The following is a 21,410-nucleotide window of genomic DNA, read 5'->3' on the forward strand; positions in this document are numbered from 1 at the left end:
TGTGGGAAAAGGGAAAGAAATGAAAGGTTTCCCTTTTTAGGGAGCAGGGTAGCTGAGCAGAATAGGTGACAACGGGGAATGTTGTTTTTGTGGTAACCTGCAACCTGTCTGAAAGCCTGTCTGCACAGCCACTGGGACACACACTGGGCAAATCAGTGTGGAAATGATCTCCTCATCCTCTTCTGCTCTTGTAAGGAATGATTCCTGGGCTTCTGATGGCAAGCTTATGGAGGCAGAGCTCTTCCCTCCACAGACTGGGCAGGCAGTGCTGCCAAACTCAGGCTCGGCTCAGCCAGGACCTCTCCATGCCACCACCCACCACCTTTGCTGACAGTGAAGAAAGATGGGACCTGGCCCTAAGGAAGCGCTTGGAGGCAGACGCTGCTGAGTGAGCTCTTTTTCTGCACACCAGAAATTGCCTCTGCTCACTGACTGCGAGAAGCTGCAAGCAGAAGATAAATAACAGCAAGAGCTGCAGGAGAAGAAATAATGCCACATTACATCAAACAGGTCCCTGCTTTGCTGTCAGCTCAGAGTCTGTTCTGCACAAAAGGACAGGCTTGCCATTTGGCCTGTATATTTTATTAATGTGGCTGCATATTTATTGCACCATGGGTTAGCCGATCCTTTGGTGGTCAATACCACCCTTTTAGGCTGCAGTTCTCAGCAAAGGCATTTATCCTGGCTGCTGCTTTTCCCCACGTGCAGTCAGCAATGCTCTCAGGTGGCTGCCTGCAGGTGCTTTGCCCGCAGCAACATTGCCAAAGTTTGGGAACCCAGTGTAACTCTCCACAAAATACTGAATGCAGTGGAGTCTTTAGACTGGCATTATATGCTAAAAATAGTCTTAATATCAGTCCAATAGGCCTATTATTTACATTTTTATTCTGCAAGGCATGACACTGCAGGCTTCATTTTAAACACAAATAATGTCAGTGCAGGGAAATAAGCAGGTCATTACACTGAACAAAATCAGAGATTCTTTCAGGACCTGATCCTAATCATAATATGACCAAGGGGAAGACTACCTATGACTTTATTGTATTAGCTTTCTAATGTTCATGTTCTCTGCTAATAAACATACACATCTTGATTTAAGAACTCAAGGTTATTTGATATTTTCACTCTTAATCCAGCTAACTTGCTTACATTAGGTACAAATGATAAAGACTAAGCTTGAATACTGGGAATGTCACAGGTTCAAGGAGCTGGTTAGCTCTGCCTGGACCAAAGCAGCATCTCTGTATGACCAAATGGTAATGTGACCTTTTCAAATGAGCTTGATTTGCTGCAATCCATTTATTCATGAATGCCATGGATGGATATTTTTCAAACCTCAGTAGTTTGACAGTGCCAGGGCATTACTGGCAGCCAAACCCTGCTTCTTGATATAGAGCAGCAATGCTCTTTGGAATTCCTCCGCCCTCTTGGCTCCCTAAATTATGCTATTGAACATATGCTGCTAAGAGGATCTCAGAGGGATGTTCGTATTAGACGGCAGGCTAATTGTGGGATTTGAGAGATTTCAGATGGCAAAAACTTTAAAAAGGAAGATTATCAAGGATTATACAAGAGAGATGAGATGTAAGACTGACCCTTTATCCAAGAGTTGATGCTGACTGAGAGAAAACATTCGTTTCAGCAGGTGAAGACCCCACCTAAGAAGGGACATATATGCAGAGAAAGAGGAGACTGAATTTCTCTCAGTAAATGACATATATGCCCTCCTTATAAGCAATACTTGGTGGCTCAGATTAATGGAAATTCTTATTCAGAGGAGTTTTCCAACACCCTACACATGAAAAACTGCAAGAGAGCATAGCCCAATCTCCTCTGCAGGCACAGGTAACAGAAGCACATGCATCTGTCTGTAATTTGGGTAAAGCATGTATTAGCTTTAAAACACTGCATTGCTCTAACAAGCAAGCTGGCACCACATAGCTTAGGAAATGGGAGGCTTCGTGCTACAGTCAGTGCTCAAAGTGCAATGTGCTCTCAGCAAAGGCTGACTGCTTCCCTAGGGTGGCTCAGACAGTCCAGGAGGGCAGAAAATGCAGCTACTTTCATCTTCACCAGGCCCTCGGAAAGCAGCCCAGGCAGAGCACTGGGGAAACCTCTCTGCAAACATCAGACAGGCCTAGGACAAAATAAAGTTTCTTCTCTTTTAAATTAAATAAATAAATAAATTAGTTGTTAGCCCTAAAAAAGGGAGCCCAGCAAGCTATATGATGCAGATAGAAACACTACTAATACCTCACTGCATGATACAGCAACAACTCCAACCACTCCCTCAGACAACTGTCCTCAGTGAAGTTAAGAATAGATTTTTTTTCCAGTAATTTATAGGACACTTTCTCTAAAACAAATGCACAGTCTAATAGGAAATCCTGTCCTTCCAAGAGACAGCCTGAGACAGAGAAGAGATAGGCTTATAGAGCTCCGCTTTCTCTCTCTCCCGAGTGGAGATATGGACTTTGCAAGGGTCTGTTATTTGGTTATGTCTCACTCCCTGCGGCCCCTGGGCTGTGTAACTGATTACTGGAGCCAGACTTTTGGGAGACATGCTGCTGCTGTTGTCTAAGTAGCAGAAGAGACGTGAGTCCCTGGTAAAGCACTTACAAGGCTGATTTAAACTTGGAAGGCACCCAGATGTCTCATGGAGGGGTGCAATTTAAAACCCTACCCAAAGATAGCCTTGACTACAATCACGAATTTCTGGGAAATCAGCATGGAACAGTTGCCTCATGAGCCAGGCCCTGCAGACCTATGTATTACAGCATTTCAAAAGGAGAGCTGGTGCCATTCTGAGTTATCTCACTGAGAAAAAAAAATTCAGCAAAACAATTAGTGCAAACTGTGATTAAATGAGCACTCCCTAGCTTACAGAGCTGTTGCATGCTTACAGAGCTGCACCAGCAAGTCTCTCAGACTTTCCAAGAATTCAAGTCCAGGAACATTTAACATCTCAGTCCCAATTTCTTCCAACAGTGTTACCTGTTGAACAGAAAGGGAGCTCTCTGAGAAGACATGGAAGGGCTGTAGTGCAGAGAAACCTTCATTCCTCAAATCATAAAAAAGTGAATAACATGAGTACCTTGATGTTAAAAACAAACTTTGTAGCTCTGCTACAGAAAGTCCTTTTAAGCACAGTAAAAACAAAGAACTTCTGGTTCTGAATTAGCAGATATTGTGCTTGCATTACAGCAAGGAGGAATCTGAAATTCAAGTCCAAGGCCTCTTCTGAAAACTACTACCATTTTCTCTTGAGAATCTAAACTGTCTTGGATCAGTTCTGCTTCTAAAATCTGGTTATCTATTTCCAAGTCAGCAAATAAAAGCTGGCTGCAGCCAGCCGAAGAGCAGAGATCAAAACCACCCTGCAATTGAAAACATAAAGGTGAGCTTGTCCATCAGAAAAGGTGTCTTCCAATTTACCCACCGGGTGATCTTCCATTTTACTGTCTAGGGCTACCCTTTGCTACTATAACCTAACAAGCAGAAAAAAAAAAAAAAAGGCTGAGGGAAGAAAGTACAACAGGGCAAGGATTCAGGAGAAAGGCCGGTAAATTTGATCAGCTGCCTTCTGAAGTCTGCACAGGGAGTGTGTGCTGGCAAGTTGAGAAATGCAGTTTTCCTGCAGGCAAACAAGACTCTGTGGACATCCTTGGACTTTGAGGATTTTGTGGCTAAACCCATGATGAACAAATGGGGTAATTAATTTCCACTTAAATTCTACCACTGAAATAAAATAAAACTATCACTGAAATAAATGGGATTCATCTATCTGAATATCCCTGAGGATCTGAGTCTGAATCTGGACCTGCATGCGTGAGCCCAGGCTCTGATTCAGCTGTTCTACCTCAAGGCACATAAAAGCAACACCAAAGTTAAGAGCTGGGTCCGCCTGGGATTTTCCTGCCCTCAGTGAACACGATTGGGATAAATTAACCCTGTAGGGGATAATGAAGCGTGGATCTACTATGTTCAACTCCCGCACCACAGATTCTGCTGTTAAAGGGTATTCTAAGTGAACTTAAATACAGAGTATTGAGTAGACGAGGATTTCAGTCTGCTGTCTTCCAAGCCAGGCTAAGTCTGCCTGAGATCAGCCCTTGCATCAGCAACATGACTACTGAAACAGAAAGAAATTACTTTGGGTACATCCAAGATACAGTTTTCACTTTGCAATATTTGCAGGGATTTCTTTCCCCTTTGCTGGAATAGCCCCCAAACCTTCCAGTATTATATTGGCAAAGCTCCCAATGAAATGAATCATGACTTTGCCTGAGTTAGTGCTCCAGGACTGAGCTTTGAATTATTAAAAGAGAATGATTTGTAAGAAATTATGTCAATTTTCAAAACAGCCCAGCAAATGTAGACAAAACCCGTTCTTTGAAACTAGTGGAAAGTATGTGGTTGAACTCCCAGTCTGCTTTGAAATCTCAGCACTAGCTTTTTAGTGAGAGGCAGTGCCTTTTAAATCTCATATTTTAATCATCATACTTCTGTACAATGCAGAACTCTTGCCTTGCTGCTTTGGTTCAAATACAACCTTCCCCATTATAAGCTTCACAGTGTAAGTGAGCCCCGTGTATCACAAGCTGATGCTCTCCTGGCAGGGAAGCTGCAGGCTTGCTCCTTTCCTTCCACTTGTAAAATAATCTGCTGTCAGAACAGGTATGTGCAACCTCCCAGAGTGACCTGGTGATATCCCTCCTTGTTCCTACATGGCACCTTGAGGGGAGTCAGATTGCACACCAAATATTGCTTTAGGCATTACATTTGCATTTGTAACATTAGCCCCAGATACAGCGGCATTTCTTGCTCATTGGGTAATGAACTCTTCCCCGGTTTGGGGTTTCATCTGTGTCACCTGCACAGCCATGCAAGCTGGTGTTGCAGTGACCCACTCCTCATGCTTACTGAATTCAGCAACACCGTGCACGCACACACACAAAAATCTTGTCAGTGATTCCTAGACTTTTGTCATTTTTAATAACATTTTAATTATTTTAAAATAATATTTTTATAATTATTCATATCTGTCTTTGCATAGGATGTCTGAGTGCAGATTAATTGAGTGCACAGTTTAATGATTTTCTTTCTGTAAGAGGTAACATTTTGGCTGCTGGCCTCGCTTATTTTTAAGCTCAGTCTGATGAAATTCAGCCCTTTGCTTTACTGTATCTGATCACTGGATGTTTGTTGTTGAAAGGCAGCTTCTGTCAGAGCTGAAAACACAACCACACAACGACAGAATACAAACTGTAAAATGATGTGGAAGAAAAAGATTAATTTCTTCCCCTAGACATTGCAAAGCCATTACCTGTTTTTGAATGACATTTCCAATTCTACACTGGGAACTGCTAAAGCATTTACATAAGAATGCAAAAATGCACACATTATCACTGCAGGAAGCACTTAAAATTTAAGATAATTATATAGTATGGAAACGATTTCAAAGGACTCAAACAAAATAACAACTAATTCTAGAGAGTCACCCTTTAAGATGATTATTACTCTGCACTACTGCTGATCTCTCACTAAAAAAAATCCTTCTCTTTACAATTATATGCACATTATAAATTCCTACTTTGTTCCTCCACCATCAAGCTCCTACAGCTGCTGCTGAAAAATTTGCATTCTCTGAGAGCTTAACCAGATAGCTGAAATAGTCCCACTGTGAACAGAGGTACAACACAATGTTGTCATGCTCAGGAGCAAGCTTCCTCCACCCTTGTCTTATGCCAGGCCCTCTGGTTTTATAGCCACTTGGGTTGAATCTGGGGCAGGAGCCTCAGGCAGGGGCATGGGCCACGGGGACACCAGCATGTCCTGTGTTGGAAAAGGGAGTTTGTGCCAACCCCACATGCTTGCAGATGCCAGCAGAGAGTTTGCAACAGGGATGTGTGGAGGATACCTCTGAGGGTATTTCTCTGCTGTATGATGAATGGCAGAATAAGGCATCCTATGCTGCAGTCTGTAGCACAGGTTGTACATACAATCTCTAGCCCTGTGTTTCGGAGAAGCCCTCTCTGCCATTCATCAGTGCTGCTGGGCATGCAGGGAGGGGAGCAGCCAGGAAACAGGGTGCTTACTCTTGCCTGTGCAAACCAATAGAAAGCAATAAAGATTTATTTGGTCAGCAGATTTCCAGACAGAAAATCACATCTGAGGAAACCTGGACTGAGTTCCAGGTAGAAGTACATAGAGGAAAACTTGCCTCACCAGCCTCTTTTCATCCTCAATTCTGACTCTCTCAAAGTCCATTTTCCATTCACTGTCACTCTTGTTCCTGTTCCCTGCCCCATTGCTGCATTTCCTCTCTCTTTTCTTCTCCCACAGTGCCCCAGGGAAAAAAAAAAAAAAAAGAAAAAAAAAAAAAGAAAAAGAGAGTGAGGGAGAAAAGAAAAAATCTGCCTACTTCTTTTGCTGAAGGCAAACTCAACTGTGGAAAACCTTATCTGCCAAACTCTAATATATTTTTATCGGACATCTGCAAGGAGAGATTTAAAGGAACTCATGCCAAAGTCAAACACTTGCTTCCCTATTCCTCCATCCAGAAAGGGCAAAAGTCCATAATGAATTTAAAGCAGGTGAAAATCCCTTGTCTCAGATACTATAGAGACACAAGGGACTGCCATCCCAAGACTCAATTCAGAAGTGTTTTCCAAGTCTAATTATTGGAAATAATTGCAGTGACAGAGATGAAGCTTCCCCACAAACTTCAGCCAGAAGGGGAAGACTGATAGGTTTTAAATCTAGTAGTTAAATTCTGACAAAGTGTGGAGCAGCTAAAAATAGTATCTGATGATGGGAAACATCATCCAACTTATTAATAGGTGGTGTTACCTGGGCTGCTGCTGACATTTCACATTACTGCCTCAAACAAACCAAAGCATTGGAGGTCAGAACAAACCAGGAGTGTTTGCTTGGCAATGGGGTTCCTGTGGAAATTTAATTAGGCTTGGACTAGAAAACATTTCATATGGTGCTGGCACAGATTCCCATCTATTAAATAACACTTTGCATGAGCAGAATGTCACTAGCTTTTGCAAAACGCCTTAGAGATATAGATATATGTGAAGCTTTATCTGATAACTGCGAGCAGGTCAACTTAGGGCAATACATATTCACAACAGTTATTTAAATCAGCCAGAATTACAGTTTTAATTTTTCATGGTCAGCTTGGCTAGCCTAGCTTTTGTACTCCTGAGACTATTTCTGGTAAAGGAAAAAAAAAAAAAAGACGACTCATATGCTTCAAGCACAGGCAGGGGTGGATGAAATCTTGTTTCCCTAAACACAGGAGTTTTTCTGGCCCCAACCCTTCCAAGCAGAAACTACTTTTCCTCCAGGTCACCCCCATGGAACCAATCCTGGTGCTTGTTTCAAGATGGCTGAGAGTGCCCTGCTGTCCCTTCTCACTACACCTGGTTCTTCTGCTCTCATTTTGGTACAGAAACCATCACAAACAGCAGGCCCTGCCACGCCTGTACCCTGTGTGGCTCACTGCAGTGGGCAGCAGTGTGGGCTGCTACCAGGGCAGACCTTGTTCCTGAAACACCTCACCCCACCAAGAGCACGATCATCCCTCACATGTTTCTCAGATGAGAGAAGGCAGGAGTTGGTTTATAAGCAAGCTTGCCAAACTTACTCTAAAATGAATTATAAAATTCTAGCTTAAACCAACCAGCTGCCTACCCAACATCCAGATTGTAAGGACCTGTCTAGACAGAGAGGTAATTATAGAGAAAACAAGACACTCTGTCTTTGCAGCAGAGCCCATCTTTCATGTATTGTTGTCACTGAAACTGTACTGTCTTTGGAAAAGACAAAGAGGTGTGCCAAGTGATGGTCTAGATGTCATCTTCTGGTGTGGACACAACCTCTCCTGACCTTTTGAATCAGACAGCACCGTTTGGGGTCAGGACATTGTAATTGCCTAATTCAAGCTTGCCACCTCCCAGTGTGGCCTTGGATAAATCTCTTCATAACAGCCTCATTTCTCAGAGATGCACTTTGGGGAGCTACACATACTCAAATAAGCAAAGCACTATATCCAATTTCTTATTTTGTTAAACTACAGTGATGACAGACAGGAGTAATTAATGTTTGCACTCCATTGTGAAAATGAAGACTACTAAATAATATCTGAGTGTAATCACATGTACATAGTTGAAGTGTTCTTAAAGAAATGTTTTAAGAGATTCAACTTTCCTGCTCCCAGCAGCTGCAGCCAGTAGTGATACCAGCCAGGAATGGAAAGGGCTGAATTATTTCTGCCGACTGAAAAACAAATTGTTTTAAAAAATAATTCACATGACTTGTATCAGAAAAGCTTGTAATCTAAATATCAAATGATGTATAGCATTGGCCATCACTCTGAGTTTTAATATACCTCAAAAATACTATCATATATGGTTCAGTGATTTACTAATAAGCTTGTTTTACAACACAGGGAGAGATGCAATGCACAACCAGTTTAACCTCACTTCCCAGTTCTAATTCTCTCTTACCAAAAAAACCCTCAAACACTTGGAATCAATTATTTTTAAAGACCTATCACAGCATTAGAGATCAAGACAACAGAATTAGAGATTTCTAACAGAAAGAAAGTAAATTATTTTCTTCAGACTAGATGAACAACAGTAAGGAATCTTGTTAGAATGGGGAACGTACTACATAAAACACTTAAAACCTAGCAGACAATTCTTTGTATTTTCAACATCTTTAATGTCACATGTAATGTAAAGCTTAACAAAAAGACAGCTGAAGTACATTTTTGTTTTCAGCAGCAGTTTCAGCACTTGGGATAAACTTTTGGAAACACTTCAGTGGTTTTTGAAAGTGATTCTCTTGGTTGGAGGCTCAGATCCCTGCTTCCTATCTTGCTGTTGGAAATGGGACTTGTCTGCCAGGAGCACCTCCCAGTGCTCTGATATTTCCTTATAAACCTTTTCATGAAGGAGGAAATGGAAACCAAGTTCTTACATGTTTTGCCCAAGGCTAACGAGGAATTTATCTCCCATTGTGGATTAAAACCCAAGAATGCTTCTTACATACCACTGCATTTAGCACAGACTTTTCCTGTCTCCCCTGACTCCACCAAGCTCTCCTGCTCATTGAGACAAAGATCAGTTTGCAGTGTCTTGGCCTACTGTTTTTTAAATCTTCACAAAGTCCTCATGCTCTCATTACTATATCTTTCTACATTGTTAAATCTGCTAAATCTTTTGCCTTTTTCTCTATACTTTTCCACACTCACTCTTGGTAGGATGCACACAGTATTTAGCTAGGACTAGAGGAACAGCATCCCATCTCCATTTCACCCAAGGGGTATGGACACATCTCCCTTTTACAAAGCCAAAGGCACAAGAGTAACTGAGGGTCCAAGCAACAGTCAAGGGCTGCAAGACTTCCCCTGGCAAATAGGAGACTCCCTCTGTATTTACATGTACATTGTACCTATGTTCACCTTTCCATCATACACTTACAGCTGAAACAGGTTCATTGTCCTCCAACTTCTTACAAAAGGTGCACAGGGGTATCTGTAAACTGACACTTCTGCAATTTGATAATCATTTCCTGGAGTGAGAGTTTCTGTAACAAGATCCTGCTGGCTTCTGCCTGGAAGAGGGCAGGGTAACAGTGGGATATGTTTTTACCTGATAAACCTTGTTTCACCAGAGGCTGGTGGCACTGTACTAACCTCTCAGTGTTGGCAAACCATTGGCATGGGTGCCTGGTTGACATCAAAAGAAAGCTGGCTACGCTAGCAGCAAGGTGCTACCATGGTGTTAAAAATTAATTAGGTACTGTGCCCTAGGAAGCTTCTCCATCCCTGGCCAAAAAGATTTCCTGGTGGTCTGCTGGTGAGCACTATATACTAGTAAAACATGGTTAACATGCATCAGCAACTGCATGCTGCACCAATTACAGTACATAGCTACAAGTAAGTCAAGTAAGTTATTTGTGTAATTACAAGGAACTGATCCCTGGGGGTCATGCAAATAATTCAGTATACTTGCTAAAAATGAGCTTTCTGAGAACATTTACACTGGTATAATCTGACGGGATGCAGAGTTCTGGAAAATAAATGCCAAAGGGGATAAGAACACAGCTAAAGCTAATTTATTTTTTAAATCAAATGAATATTCACTGTCCCACCCCTCCCCCTGTATTTGCTCAGCTTTAATGAATAGATTCTTCTTCACTTTGGGCCTTTTCATTTTGGGGCATATATCCCAGGTTGGGGAATGTTATCCAAAGCTCAGCAGAACTGCCACAGAGTGAAGAGTAGCACACACAAAAGTAGCTACACCAGTTCGCACGCAGGAGACACTTTTGCCTATTACCTGAATGGACAGTCTTTTCAGGGAGCTTCTGAAAAAATAACCTCCGTTATTAATTTAATCACCTTGTGTCAAATGGTGGAGTGACAAGAGAGAAAATTTACCTCAGCAATAACTCAGCTCTAGAGGTATATACAGAGGAGAAGGAAATTGGGTTGTTGCGGATATAGCAATAACATCACAAAGCAAAATCCAATATTGGAAGAGATAAAAGTTTCCCATCCCAATATTCCTCAGTGACAAGTATGAAAGAGTATGCATAAGAACAAGGGAAAAAGATGAAAGATAGCACCAGAAAAAAAAAAAAAAAAAAAAAAAGCCTTTGTAAAGTGAGCTAACAGGTAATTAATCCCTCAAAAGCAAGAAGATCAGAGCATTTGGGAAACTGGCACAGATACCGATCTCAGTAACATATGCTTTGGGTTCTCCCCATTTCGTTTTGCTAAATGTTCTGCAAAGGTGATTCAGAGATCCCAGCCAAAGGGCTGCCTCCTCCCACCAGCTGAGCTCCCCCTGTTCCCAGCAACCCAGAAAAATAACAGGTAAATGGGGGCATGCGGGGTATCACGGTGGCAGTGATGCTGACAAGGCAAGCCAGAAACAGAATGTGTGTATCAGTGACATGTTTCCTAACAGCAATGACAGATTTTAATAAGCAAGTTATTCTTAAGTTTTGATTTGAGGTGTATATAATTAGGTAACGTGGGCGTTGAGTGATAAAACCCACAAGAAAAAACACAAATTAGAAACACTGGTTCTTTGAAACCACTGCCTATTTCACACTAAATGGCATGACCTATTTTTATTGTATTATTGCATTTGAGAAATAAAAGGAAATAAAATTCTTTTTCATCTCTATTTCAGCATCAGAAAGATATACCAGGAACAAATGACGCTGCTTTTCCCAAAACTGCTCTTTCAAAACTAAAGAACCCTCATTTGTGGTTTGATTTCGTTAATTGTTAACTGACTTCTTCCCAGGAGCTGCAGGTGAGATCTGCCTCACCATTTCCAGGCTTTCTGGTGATCACTTTCACAAAACTAGCTACAAATATAGCTAACTATTGCCTTGCTTTGGATTTGAATAAGAGGGAAAAGTAGAAAAACTTTATGCTGATCAAAAGCAAGAGTTTACAATGAGTTTCAGGAGAATCCTTTTGAAGGAAATATGGCTGATGAAAAAAATAAGAGATTTTTTGATCTACTCTGAGCTTTTAAGCATTTGCATATGTGGCAGGATGTTTCATGTGCTGTAAATGAGAAATGCCTAGGAGAACTTCCTATACAGATTTCAAAAAGTCATGCTTCTTACCATCATCACTAACAGGCTGAACATCAAGAATCAATAGAACTGTTCTACAAAATATGTACTTCTAAGTATCTCAGAAATGTAATCAATTTCCTTTTAAATAACCTAGATTATCTTTTTTAAATTTATAAAGTGAAGAACTCCAGTGTGCAGGACAGTGCCTCATTCTAATATCTTCACAGCCTTTCATATAGGCTTCCACTGGCCATTAATTTGTCCAAGAGAGCAAGTTATCTTTCAGCCACCTGAAAGTTATGTAAAGACACATCTTTATCTACAGTGCTTGTTATGAGCAAAAGCACAGTGTTATTATTTCCCAAGAAATCCAGTCCATCTACTGAGGATTACCAAAGATAGTTGCTGTTATTGAACACAGTAGATCTATTATAGATCTTGGGAAACAATTTGTCCTTGACACACACCCCACACAAAAACACTGACCAACCTTATCCAAGTTCTGCTCAGTTTGTATTGTAGTTTCACCCCAAATACAAAAAATTAATTCCCAACCATGAGGGCTCCAGATACCAGCAAGTTATTTTGACCCCAGGGCAGAAGCCAGCATGAGGCGCCTACTCAGCATGTGGCTTTCTGCTGCTGCCCTATCCCCAGCCAGTACAAAGCACACAAACCATGAGCTGCGATGAGAACTGCAGACCCCTTCATAGACTTCTCTGAAGCCCAAGTGCTCCACAAAAACTGCAAGAAAAAGCGCACAAAAAAGTGCTCCATCCATTTTTGTGATGCCTCTATCAAATGATAAAAGATTATTAGAAATAATGTAAATGAATTCAGTTCCATAGGAAACACCAAGCCACCACAAGCCACTACAAAATCTGTTCTTATTTCAAATCAACGCAAAAATAAAATAAAATAAAAATAAAAACCCTTGATCTTTTCACAAAACCTGTTATCAGAGATCATCTCTTGATGTTCTTAAAATTCTACACTCAGGGTATTATACAACATGAAAACTGAAATTATAATGTTGAAATGTTTTTAAGCCACAATACAATATTTTGAAAATCTTCCAACAGAAATTTTAGAAATCAAAACTTCCAGTTTTTCTTCTGAATTCAGTCATCTCTCTCCTACGATTTTTCTCCTGAACTGTATTTTCCTGAAGTCTTTGGTTATCCTTATGGATGAACAGCCCTGTTTTATAGATGTTTTTATATAGCACCTCATACAGTGGATTCCTGATCCTGGTTCCTCAAGTATCTTCCTAAAGCTGTCATCTATTTGGATTTGTAAGAGCAGTGACTGATAAGAATAAGAAAATAAGACCACCATCAGCAAGAACTTAGTGGAAATGCTATACTTTCAAATGAAGGCTGTTTAGTCTCATCTGTTTCTTCCTGGCTAACAGTGAGCTGTAATACTTCTTGATTCTATCTTTCTTGTTTGGATTTTTTTTTTTTTCTTTGGGGGGGGGGGGGGGGGGGAAGAGGGTTGGGGGGAGAATGGGAGGGTGGGGATGGAAGCCTTTTATTTTTATGACCTGAAGAATGAAGTATCAGTGTTTTAACTGACACCAAACTATGATGAACTCAAGAATAGGCATCTTTTCAAGTAACCTGCACATTTTTTTTTTCTTTTTGCTTCACTGCCTTTATATTTAACATACAATTGCAGCTGTCTTGAAGGGAGAAGACCCTTTTGACCCACTTGGGAACCTACTGCGTGCAAGCATTGGGCTTAAACTTCTGCCGTATCCAGACAGCCTTCGTGACCTTCGCTGCTACTCCTGCAAGATGCACGCTGATGGGATGATGTTGTAAGTAAGCCAGGAGCAGTAGGAAATGGACTGCTAAGTGTCTCATTAAGTTCCATTAAGGGGTCTAACCACTACCCTTGGATTGACTGTCAGAAGGAAAACATCTGTTTTATTTAATGATTTCTACTGATGCTATTCAGATCCCAGCAAGTTTGAAATGTTGCCCCTTATGCACTTACAGCACATTTCCCAATTAAGAGTGGAACGGTTCTTTTTATAGTAAAGTGGGAGATTTGCAGTAACTACTGTAACTCAATTGTAGGGAAGATCTCAGGGGCTTGATTAACTTTTTTATTGCAAAAATCAATCCTGGTAAGAAAAAGCAAAGTCTTAACTCCTACAGCTGTTTACCAGATGAGCTCTGTCCTAGGTATGACTTTTCTCAGTCCCACCCACAGCACATCACTAGAAGATTACAAGATGTGTCCAGAGGCTCTGTGTACATAAATGGAGCCACTTATAATCATAACTGGGGAAAAAAAGGACAGATTCACCAAATTACTTGCAAAGAGACTGACCTAGAAGGGTGAATATATTGTTTGATATGCAGGAAGCTGTTTCCCACAGAAAAACACTTTCAGGGAGGTTGTAACTTAACCCTTATCACTTCTCAACATAAAAAGAAAATGCTTTTACCAGCTAATGGTTCAGAAAAATGCACGAGTGGTTAGTGTAACCACAACAACATATTCAGAAGCAGTGAGACAGAAAATGAAATGCCTGATAAGCATATGTTGTTTTTAATAAAGAAAGATTTAGTGCTAAGTGGACCACACCGTCTCCGGGGTTACGCTGCAAAAGCAGAACATGGGAGGACTCAGCACCCTCAGAAAACCCTGCTGTGGCCTGGCTCCACCACCAACCACTGCGCAGCCTTAGTCTTCACCCCCTGTGCCTCTTATCGCCTGGTGCAAAACAGAGCTGAAAATTTGCCTTTCTCTGCCTTGTCTCTGTTAAACCACTCAGTTCTCACAGACACAGCACAAGGCCATACCATGTTCAGTGCTTAATGTACTCTCCAGGTATTTAGGACTAAGATTATCTAGTCAGAACAGAGATTTGGAAAGACAATTTTGTTCTGGCCTTGCATTAATTGTTTATTTATTACATGGTTATGCTGGATATGTGTTATCAATATTCAGGTCTGAATGCACCAGGTGCAGACACACTGAGGACTGACGGCAATTTATTTTGTAAATGGCTGAGATAAGATTGGAGGAGAAGGAATACCTTCCAGGTGGCTGTGTGTCTCAAGCACAATGAATCAGCCAGCAGCACTTAAAAATTGTTCCCATGTAATTCTGGAGAAGGGCAGGAGGCTGGCCCTCACCACCCAGCCACTCGGCTGCTCCCCACTGCCAGCAAGTGACATGCACACAAGGTGGATTTCAAGTGCTCTTTACCTTACCTGAAGGCCATTTTAGGCAGGGCCTAGAAACACCCTGTTTACAGGGTACCCTGCAGTTGAAATAAACAAACACCTTTCTTGCTACAGTGAAACCTTGTTAGACCCTGGTCATGGCACTATTCCTATGACACCACATCTAAACCTGGAGAGAATAAATTGGTGGGCAGCCTAGGCCAGCCTAAGGTTGTCTGGTCATGATGTAAGACCCTCCTGCATTTGTCTTTCATTCTTCTGCCTGGAATAGGTGGGTAAGGTTCCCACTCGGTGCAAACTATAAGCAGGCAATATCTAGAGTCATAATCAGTTCCCATGGCAAGTGAGACCTCGAATGGACCTGAGTCAACACAACCACTCCAGGAACAGCCAGGCAATGAAGCAGCTCCTTGTCCTGGTTCAACTACCACCAACCTACTTACACACTTCCCTGGAGCACAATTTGTTCCTCCTTGGGAATGGTTATAAGAAACATAAAGCTCAGCTAAAAGTTTGTATGGGAATAAGAATCCAGCTCCAGAGCAATCATTACTACAGCTCCAATGAGCCTAATGAGCAGCAGAATACAAACAGCAACAAGCATAGACGACCAAATTCACAAAGAAAAAAATAAGTTGCCTCATTTAAATGAGCAAATCACCGTTATTAAATTGCCGCCTTCTCTAGATCGTGCTGAGCTGATTTAACCACACCAAAATATGCACTGTTAATATAACAGGAATAAGTATAGGACTTTAATAAATGCTGGGTTTCTCTGAGCACTCATATCCAGCTGAGAAATGCTAACTCATGTTTTTGCTTAACCTTGACGCTTGGACCCCACTTTTAAGGAAGCACAAAAGCAACTGCTGCTTTCACAAAATCAACTCTCTGATAAGGTGTTGCAGGTTCCACACCATTTCCTGAAGGGGAGATAAGAAGAGAACATGGATACCTCACATCCTGAGCAATGGTGACTCAGAAAATCCATCACTGGGTACAAAACATACAGATTCAGGCAAACTCTTCAGTTGATACTGAAAAGTAGTTCTAGGTGGGGGAGGAAAAGTATTTTAAAGTCCCACGTAAACAAAGAACAAGATGTACTTAAAAATATGTATTAAATCTATGGTTATGTCTTTGTCTTCCTTGATTTAAGGGCTAGACTCCTGCAGCTCAATAGGTCAGACCAGAGGTCAGACAAAAGCACTCTGGGCTCTAACAGCAGCTTCTGCAAGATGCTAGATCATCATTTGTGCAGTCACACCAAGGACCAGAGGAATGTTACCCATGCTGACAAGGACACAGACCCACAAAGAGATTAACCCTGCTTGCACCAATGGCACAGCATGTGTGGAGGTCACTAGGACATGTCGGGGACAACCTACATGTCTGAGTGCTCCCACGTAGACAAGCATTGTAAGGGACTCCCTGCTTCTGCCTACTTAGAGCACTCATTCTTCATGGTGGGACCAGAGGGACTGGGTGTACAGAGCTCTGGAAATCAGGATGTAGACTCTTGTGAGGGCTTGGAGATGCAGGGCCTGCCTTCAGTGCAAGATTCAGCTGAGGAGAGCCAGGTCTCAGCTGCCTGGGGCATTGCAAGCTGTCCACAGCATCCCTACCTCCTAGTTGCTGCTTCCCATCTGATAAGAAATAACAGCGATTTTCCTGCAGGTTTTAAAACTTCTTCATTGAAAACTACAAAATTGGAGACAAAAAACTTCTGAAGTCTAAATCGTCTGCTACCATGGACTAACACTTTGTAAAACTCATAAAAGGAACCTCACCATCAAATGTGACTTGGTTCACCTGCAGAGCTGAGGGGAAGGCTTGATTGTGTACCTAATTTAGGTTGTTGGAAACGGTTTCTATGCTGACCTTCTATGATCATATTTCACACCACTTTGACAATTTTAAATGTTTTCCACTGCTGCTAATACTTTCCTTCTTGCTGTTAAGCTCCATGCAAAAATTTCTGGAAAATTTCAACATGCACATCCAAATCATATTCAAATTGAGAAAAATCTGAAAAGTGTGCATTTCTCCACATAAAACCACCCCCAAAATATCTTCCTTTGCTTTCAACGTTACTGAATGTTTTAAATTGATGAAGAAAGACAATAGGAAACATGGGCCCATTTAGTCCTCATTACTAATGTCTGCATTTGCCTGGCTCATCCATGCAGACTTCATGTGTCAAAGGGTTCAGCTTGCAGTATATAAACTTTCCCCACCACTAATTAATTTTCCCCAACACTTCTTTTCCCGTGTAATCTGCTACATGAAAAACAAAACACACTGCCACCAAACAAGCAAACAAAAAACATATACTTTGCCCAGTTACACTTAGTTAAGAATAATCCAATCTCAGAGATGATGGATGACTTGTACGATCTTTAATATACTTGCCCTATATCATATTTTATATGATTTTTCTTTCTTCCTTTCCCTATTTCTGCTGCTTTCTTTATTCCTTTCTCTCCCCTCTCTTATAGCCTGGCTTTCCCCTTTGGCAATTCTCTGCTCTGTTTCCAGCCTTATTTTTATCAGTGGATTTTTCCATGGCTCATTTTTTTGGCCCCTTGAAGAAAATAAAAAACCTAATCCCCATGTCCCAGTAAGACTTTCAGACTTTGAAAGCTCCTACACCTTTGGTAGAAAGCAGCACACTTTTTGCCCATTTTCAAACATTTTCTTTAACAAGCTGAATTTCAAATAAAAATGACATTACTTAAATGATACCGTTTCTTTCTCACACAGATCATCACAGTCCTAAGCAGTTCATCCAAAGACTTTGCAAAGGCAATTCAAGCACATCCTTTTACCTGGGGGGAAAGGACTGTTATTTCCCAGAGGCAAACACACTCTGATGTTAATTTAAACAAAGCTCATGAAAAAGTGTGCTCTGCTGTGAACAGTTAAGGATCATTAGGGCCTATACCGCACAAGATTCCTAGCTATAGCAATTTAAAATTACCCCAGATATGTATGATTTGAGTTGAATATGTATTGCCTGCCACCTCCACTCAAACTGAAAATGGATTTCTTTGTAATAAATGCCTGTTTTATGTGGAGTGATTGGAAAAGAAAAGCCCTTCCTAGCTATGGTGTTCTCTAAAGCAAGTGGGAGGAGAAAAATGTTTGTAAACTTCTTTTGTTCCAAAATGTGAAATGCATTTTGTCATTTTTATATTCAAACCTTCGTATGGGCTCTGGCAAGTTTTGAACCAGGCCTGTAAAAGGTTCTGTGAGCAAGAGGGAGTGGGTAATGAGAATGAAATCTACCCTCCCTGTTGAAGAGGTGGGGAAGAAGAAATGTGATAAATAAAAGATTGAGAAAAGTGGACACAAAAAGAGAGGAAGTGAAGGGGAAGTGACAGGATGAGCTAGTTGTAGTAAAAATTGTCAAGGTATTTAAAAAAAAAAAAAAAAAAAAGCAATAATGTAAGGAATAACTGCAGCATGCTGAGGGGATCCACCTCATGCCTGTGGAAACTGGTAGACAGCAGGATCCCCTGCCATCTCAAAATCCCTCCAAAGCCAGCAGGAGGAGATCCTCACCTTGCCCCTACTGTTGGTGGTATGATATTTTAGCTTGCTTAACCAGCCCTTGGAAAACTCCACATGCAGTTTCTTCTTTCAGCTGGCTTTAGGTTTTCTCCTGAGTTAACAAGAAACAATTTCTGAGCTACTCATCTAGAAAAGTGCCCTTCTTCAAAGGCCTTTCCAGGTGCAATGTGCAAACAGTAGCACATCCAGGTTCCTTCTTTAGATCTCACTTGCCTGCATCCAAGGACTGCTCCTGGGAGCTGTTTCAAAGGCTGAAGTGTCAGCATCAGAAAGAAGAGAGGTGTGTGGGTGTGAAGTTACTAAATGCAAAACTGTCACTCTCCTTTCATTTACAACCCTGAATATGCATGCGTGCAAAAATGTAGGGCTTACATTAAAGTTTTTACTCTTGGAGCAGAAAATATCAAGGAAAAATAGACTAAAAGATAAAATGTGGCTATTCAGGTTAGAATTCTCTCTCAACTAATTTTTTTATTTTTCATCAATTATTATTTTTGTTAATAAACTCCGCCCAATTATTTCTATTAATAAACTACCCTGAATTAGACTCTTTTATCACCCCAGGGAAGGGCACCGTCACAGATGCACACAACTGTGTTGCTGACTGGTCAATGCCAGTAACCAACAGCAGATGGATTTCCGTAGTCTCTAACCCAGCTAAAAGCTATTTGAAGAATTACCGTTGCCCAGCCCAGGAGGGCACCAGCTTAAAAAGCACCCAGGGGTGAGAGTGGGGATTGGTGGGGTACTCACAGTAAAGGTTGCTGTCTGGGCTCTGCCTTGAGAGGGACCAGGAGCTCCCTGGGTGGAAAGGGTACCTGAACAGCAGCTGACGGGTTAAACCCATGCACACAGCAGGAGTCCTGCACCACAGGAACAAGGACACAGGGCTGTCTTGGCCAGGCACTCAGTGCCTGCACAAGTGGGACACAGGTAAAGCACCAGTGCCCAGTGCCTGGACATCTTTAATGGATGCCCCCATCATTTAAATGGGACCTGTTACTTTTCAAATTGCATTTACTTAACCTCCAGACACTTTGCAAAGTGCCTAAACTTGCAGCCATTTTCCAAATGAGGCAGGTGTTGAGTGCACTAGCAAGGATGCTGGGGAGGACAAAGGAAGATACAGAATTTCAGTGGGAGGATTTTTAGAGCAGACATGTGCCTCCCAGTACCCAAAGCTGGTGCTAAACAAATTGTGTGTGTGCACCTTGATGAATTACGTTAGTGCACCTGGATTAGCAAAGAAGCACTCGCTGTAACCAGCAGACTAATGGTATCAGCCAAATCCCTGAAAGACAAAATATACATGGGGTAAAAGGTTCTTTTTTTTTTCTTCTGCAATATATTACATTATGAAAGGATTCCTCAGATGAGATTTTCAGTATAATGCAATAAGCTATGTGTGGGGGATGGAAATTAATGAGAATGTCTTTCCTTTACAAAGAAATATAGTACTTTGATTGATCTGCTAGGTTTAAAGGAAAAGCTAAGCATTTAAAACACACACACGCACCCACATAAATGCATGCTTTCCTGCTTTCCAACACTGGAAACAGAAATGCTGAGGGTCGATGCTGTCCTATCGGCTTTCTGCTTGTAGGACCAGGACCACAGCTGGGAAGATAAAGCACACAAATTGACTAAGGAATGATTTTGTGATTAAAATCCTTGCCTGTCTTAAACAAATCTTTGCTTGTAACTGGTGTTTAGCCTTTGCAGTAGTGGTGAATATTACTAAAATGCTCCTACAATCGTTGATTAGAGACATTGCTCTAACCCTGTTTTTCTGCCTTCTTTACCCATTACAAGCAACAATACAGATAAGTAGAGCTCTGGCACGACATACAGACAAAGGAGTGAACAAATTCCAAATGTATCAGCTAGCTGCATGCAGATTGCGTATTAAATACTGTTGTACAGCAGGTAGCATGGCCAAGAACACAGATTTACAGCATTCCTGGCCTCTGGACAAACTCAGCATCTCAATGGGACTTCTCTGTCTCTTTCCCTTCTCCTTATGGGATCCTACAACACCACGGATCTACCACAGACACTGCTTTTGGTTATAATCTCAGCAGCATCCAATGAACCAGAGATAGCCAATGAACCAATACCTTAACAACTACAGGGCAGTTGATCTATGGCAGAGGTTCAAAAACTGGCAGTTTCATGTGCAGTCTCTTGAATGAATCCTGTCTTCCCAGGGATGGGTTGAGCTTTGGCACATTCTTTGGCACATTCTCTGGCACCTGATAAAGCCTAAACATTGATGGAGATCTCCCCAACCCAAGGACATTCCTGCTTCCCCAGTGGCTTCCCTCAGGTTGTATAAGAGCTGAGTTATGCTGCAGCCTTTCTTTCATCAGGGCCTTGAGCACCTCAGCTTTCTCTTTCTTACCCAACTCCCTTGTTTCATGACACTTGCAGGTATGTAATATCTCTGAAAACTGCATCCAGTATGCTGTATTTTGTCAGAGTTGCCTAATGGATTTTAAAGTTATTAGGAACAGAGTGAGATATATCATCTGATGGCCAGGCAGGCACATAAACAGAGAATGTACACTTAAGGAAACAAGGTCACCTTGTCTTGATATACGTCTCTCTGACACATTTTGTAAGAAACTAATCTTAAACAAATTCTCCCAAACACCTTAATTTCCTTTTGGTTGTTTGATGCTATGTTGCTGTAGCTATATTAACTTTCAGGCAAAAAGAAACAGGAAATAAGAAATGAAGAAAATAGAAGATGAAAGAAGAACATGCCAGTTTTTATCTAGCTGTTACATGTGCTTACATAAAACCATAAATTTTGACTCGCCGTGGTTTGTTCATCATCTCTAATTTCATTCTATACTAATTATTAAATGCACGCACTCTCCAAGGCTCTATAACACACTTTTCACTGTTGTAGTACAGTAAAATATCGTAACATGTTATTTGTTTGTAACAGTATTAATTACAACTGAAACTTGTACTCTCCAGATATCATCTCAAAGATTTCTGTAACAGAGC

The 21,410-nt window shown here is 41.3% G+C and overlaps 1 protein-coding gene and 1 long non-coding RNA gene across 5 annotated transcripts in view; one reads left to right on the forward strand and one right to left on the reverse strand.

Moving 5' to 3' along the window:
• FGF13 (fibroblast growth factor 13) overlaps positions 1-21,410 on the reverse strand; it is a 233,279-nt gene that overhangs the window by 14,984 nt on the left and 196,885 nt on the right. The gene's annotated exons all lie outside the window — the stretch shown is intronic.
• LOC137863739 (uncharacterized) lies at positions 13,282-18,268 on the forward strand. The gene is made up of 2 exons (XR_011101095.1): positions 13,282-13,441; positions 15,982-18,268. It is a non-coding gene; the product is annotated as an uncharacterized lncRNA (long non-coding RNA).

This window comes from Anas acuta, chromosome 13 (genome assembly GCF_963932015.1).
Source record: "Anas acuta chromosome 13, bAnaAcu1.1, whole genome shotgun sequence".
Taxonomy (NCBI): Eukaryota; Metazoa; Chordata; class Aves; order Anseriformes; family Anatidae; genus Anas; species Anas acuta.